Here is a 5,412-nt window from a genome sequence, read left to right as displayed (position 1 = left end):
ATATATATATATATATATATATATATATATATATTTCGTTTTACTTGCAAAATTAAAAGAAAGATTGAGATAATCATTTTTACAGTATTATTAGTTTTAATGAATATTAAAATATTAAAATATTTTTTTAATTTTGTTTGATTTCTTTGATTTTTCTTTTTTATTCATATTATTTTTAAATTTTTTTCATTTGAGGAACGTTTTAACTTTCTTTTCATATCACCGAATCTTTATTGTTTACTCATAATTAATGTTATGATAATAACCTTTCATAATTTTAAATAAAGCGCCAGTTTGGAGAGTAATATCGGAGTCTCCAAAAATCCCCAACAACTTCATGCTAAAGTATTCAAAATGAAGTTAAACTTTTTTTGGGTATGTGACCTCATTCTCACATAATTGTTCTTACGATTGTTATTTCCTGATGTTCTCGTGGGATTCTTGGTAACAGAACTATATTCGAAATAAATCATCAGGAGCAGATACACACATGTGACACAATTTAACACGAAAAGACACATACACGTAATTTACGCGCTTAAAGTATTGCCAGCCGTTTGCAAGATGACATTTTGTACGAGACTATCATGCAAAAATGCATTTTTCCAACATTATCGTCGTCCTATCATGAGTTTCCTATCGGTCGTGCACCCTCTCGCACGTGTGTCAACAATTCACTTACGGAATTGTATCCTTTTACAGCTCACGATATGGAGAACGCACGCACTGCGAATTCCGCGTGCGCGTTATTCCGCAGGTAGCAGCCGCGACGCGTGTATAATTGTGTGCGCACACATTGATATACGCACTGAAAAAGTATGCGAACGGTCAATCCGACTCTTTAAACGGTCGAGTTGTAACTGCCCCGCGTGGAGAACGAGATGAAGAGTCCCACCTCTTCGTTGCCACCTCCAGTCGGATGGGTACCAGCCCACGGACCCTCCTTCGCTCGCTGACTCGGTCTCTCTCTCCCTCTCTCTCTCGTTCTCTATCTATCTATTTTATTCTACGTTTTACTGTGTCTTCTGCAACAAATAAATCAGTCGAATGCACGTGCATATTTTTGTACAATGTATTCGTCCATATTTTTGTACAATGCATGTATATATTTTTGTACAATGCATTCAACCTGTTCATATTTTTATATAAAACCTTATACTTTTTCTTATATCTGTTTCTATCTTTTATTTCTTTCTTTTTCTTTCATTTTTTTATTTTTCTCTTCTTTCTTTCTCTCTCTTTCCCTCTATCCTTTCCCTCCCCTCATTCTCTCTCCCTCTCTCTCTCTCTCTTTCACTCATTTCTCTTGCTCAATTCCTTCAAACCTACTCTCTTCCTTTGTTGCAAGAAACTGATTTTCCTCTCGTTTTTACGTTACACATAACAATTAGCTATGCACTGTCAGGTTTCTGTTATGGAATTTTCCACGTAGCATGCACCCTCGTTCATGGTTCAGAGTTCGCCTCGCTGATTTTTTTCTTACTTCCTATGGTGAAATCTTCAAGGGAGGCTCGACACACGTATAACTGGAAGGACACTCATGGTACAATTTCAAGTAAATTACGCTCCGTAGGATGTCTCAAGAAGGTGTAGTTGGTACTGAAAGATCGTTTCAGTCTTAGTTATGACTGACTATAATCAGTCCCTCGTTGAATTGCTGCTCCACAGCTGCTGAAGGTCGCACAAACAGATAATTATCACAAACGACTACGGATTATATATTAATTAAAAATAAATTTTAGGAATAAATTTTCGGATTAACAATAAATTCGACTAATGCCTATTATACCCTGGACGTGATGGACGATGAACGACGAGTGACTTTCAATGAAAGTTCTGCTTTGCATCACACGTCGCTTATCGCGTCCAACGTGCAGTAAGCATTACAGTAGATATTAGATGCGTTCCAATTTACGCATGAAGCGCATGATGCATTTGTCCTTGTTATTCATCAAACAATAAAGAAAAATAAAATGATATATCATGCGTTTTATGCGTAACGCATCCATTGTTTAGTAAACAAAGAAGTTATAAAGGCAAATTTTAGAAATGTTTGCTTATGCATACATATGAGTTCTTTATTCTTTACGCGTCGAGACTTACATGTAATTAACTCAACAGTTCGACACATATGAAAGCAAAAGTATCGGATGATTCGGGATGATCACAACTTTAGATTTTATTATAAAGGCTGATTCGATAAAAAAAAAAAATAAAAATAGAAGGAAAAAAGATGTGGCTTTGCTAAATGTTAATTAGGATTAAATTAAATCTGTTCACAGTAATAATCTATATCCTGCAAGTGAGACATATCTTTAATTAACTATTTTTGATCTTTTTGTATTTATTTTTTGTCATACTTTAACGAATCGAAGATAAAAAAATAATACTGTTCCGCTCGAACAACAACTTTTCCTTTTTCTTTATCTTATCTTTAACTTTCAAAAAATATATTTTTCAGAGGACATAGTGTGGTTGGATTATTCTCGACTCATTGTATCGAAGAATCTAAAAGTAGTTCATGTATATACATGTACAATTCATAAAATAATAATAAAAAATAGTAATTTTAAAATTAAATTTTTTAAAAATATGAGATAGGAACATAATGAGTAATCTGAAAACTAATGAATATTCATCTCAAATTGCTAACCAAGAATTAACAAAACGCTTGGTTCTCTTGATTAGTCGAATCAATAGTCGGCCAATATCCAATTAAACGATAACGAATAATTTTCATGAATATGGCAATTAATTTTCTGAATATATCATTGCAATCATTGTCATATAGTATCTATGAAGCATAGAATCGGAACGGTTTTTAAACACGTTTTAGATTCCCATTCGAGCAATCTTTGTAGATATCATTTTATCTATATTTAATAATTTTATTAAATAACAAGGATAAAATATATGTTACCTGGGTGACACTCGGATGGGAATCTGAACATAGTTTAATGAGAAATATAAAAATACAATAACAAAATGTATACTAAAAATTTACCGATTAATTTGGTTCACGTTTACCGTTCGATATTTTATATTAAATAAAAAATTAATTTATTTGTTACGTCAATTCCTACTCTATAAGTATTAAGTACTCTATAAGTTTTATTTTGGATAAAGCTTAAATTTTGGGAAAAACATTCATTTAACTGACGCTAAATTAAAATGTGTGATACATTAGAATACTGAAATATCAATAAAAAAAAACTTTTAAAAATCGATAATAAAAACTGATTTTTCCACTGGACTTTATCTAAAAAAATGTAGAATTTTACCAATTCTGTTCGCTGTGACATCAACAAGAAAATTTCCATTACGTTCATCTATTTATTTGTTTAGCGTTACGTTAGAGTTTAATTCAAGAATTGAAAAGAAAAAAGTTGCTATATTGAATTAGGTCATAAATATGAATATTACGTTATCATATCGTGTATGTGTAATACGGTAAGATTGATCCCGGTGTTAACTGCTCAATGAAGTAGAAAAGGGTTTCAGATATGAGCAGATAATCGAGAAAGGATTGTTCCAATATATCCCTGGGGTCCCTCTTGTGCACGATAATCATATAAGTCCAAGAAGTCCATCGGTTCGGAAGAAAAATGTCTTTCAGTATGTTGAAAGACACCGTAGGGAAATGCTGATATTTTCGTTTGCGCATAGACTGTAAATTCTTATTGCAGTCTTCCTTATAGTATTTTCCGAGTTGCAATATTCGATATTATAAATCATAACTTCTACAGATAAGAACAATACTCGACGTATGAAATTTACATTCTGCAGAATTATATTATATTGCATACACGTTATACGTGTAAAAGAATTTGCGTCGGAATTGCCGAACAGTTTGTAAATAGCAAACTATTAATAAATAATTCGCGATCAGTTATTATTTCTTTTTTTCACTTGCTGTTTGCGTACAAGTTCGCTGTAGGAGCAGTAAGATCAAAAGGAAAGCGACAAACTCAAAGTAAACATTCGGTGTAGACGGTGCATATACATATTGAATTTTCGTAAGTATTCGCGAGCGAATTTTAAATTTTTCCTATGCACTGTTCACGAATAGATTAAATAATATTGGAGAAATATTTGTGAATTGTTTGCTAATTTCACAAACTGATAAATATGCATCTTAAAGTGTTCAATGTAGGCGTATGTGTCCTATGCTAAATAGGCGTATGATTCTGTTCAGACAATATAATATTTTCGTTCGTAATTATTAAAAGAGCACGGCTGTGTCTCACGTCATGTCTTAGCGCCGACACACTACCGTGTCTCCAGATACTATTGTAAAACATTTTTCAAATTATTGCGCTTAATTGTATTATAATATATATAATATCACATTGTGGGAACATTATTACACATTTTTTAATAATGAATTATATTAATAGTTTTATAAATATTATGATATAAGCAAAACTCAACAATATGGTGCGCAATCTACGTAATCTGAATAGAAAATTATCGAAAATCGGAAAGGAACGTTAAATGATATTGTGGATAGTCTTAAAAAGTTATGATAACAATTTAATTATTAATTATTAATTATTAATTTATTACATATATAAATAAAAATTTGGTTCCATCAGCATTTACAGCCTATCACAATTAAAATAAAATATAAAGAAATCTTTATTATAATTGTCAAAAAATTATTCATAATTGATATAAGAAAGATCTACAAGAAACATAAACCATTTGAATGACTTCTTATCATAAGTAATTAGCGTTATCGCTAGTTACTTCATTGATATAATAGTCGATATAACAGCAAAGATACACTAAACTAAGAATATTGATTAACAAGTAATTGTCGGTATTATTCATTTTAAAGATTATTTCGATTGCGTTCTCATTGTTAGTGCTGCATAAAATCCCACAAATGTGCAAATCCTGTATCTGTATCTGTATTCTACGTATTCTGCAAGTGATATTCTCTTAAATATTCTTAAAATCGATTATATATATTATCGCTGCTTTTTATTACGTACAATACATGACGTCACTGCATTTTGCACGAGAGAAAGTCGCTAGAACGATGTTTCTTCGTAACGATCTCAATGCACTATGTTTTCCAGCACGGACGTAATACCGGTAAGAACATTAAGAGTTGATGAAAATTAGCGAGAATTATAAATATACGCACACTATAATATCTTCCGGAGTCCGCGCGTAAGCCGCTTATTGCACAAACAATTGCAAAGGCGGGATTCGTATTGTTAACAAATTCCCTTTTACTGGATAGTTCATAATGACGCGAAAGCGCTTTTTAACTGAAATGCAAAACGCAATAAAGAAATTTTATCGACTGGTGTAATTCTTCACTGCGAGCATGCCACGTACGCTTAAGCAAACAAATATTTTATTATGTTAGTATGAAAAAAAAAATGTAAAAGACATCCTAAT

The sequence above is a fragment of the Atta colombica genome, unplaced genomic scaffold, assembly GCF_001594045.1.
Source record: "Atta colombica isolate Treedump-2 unplaced genomic scaffold, Acol1.0 scaffold222, whole genome shotgun sequence".
Classification (NCBI taxonomy): domain Eukaryota; kingdom Metazoa; phylum Arthropoda; class Insecta; order Hymenoptera; family Formicidae; genus Atta; species Atta colombica.
Note: the sequence above shows the minus strand (reverse complement) of the source record.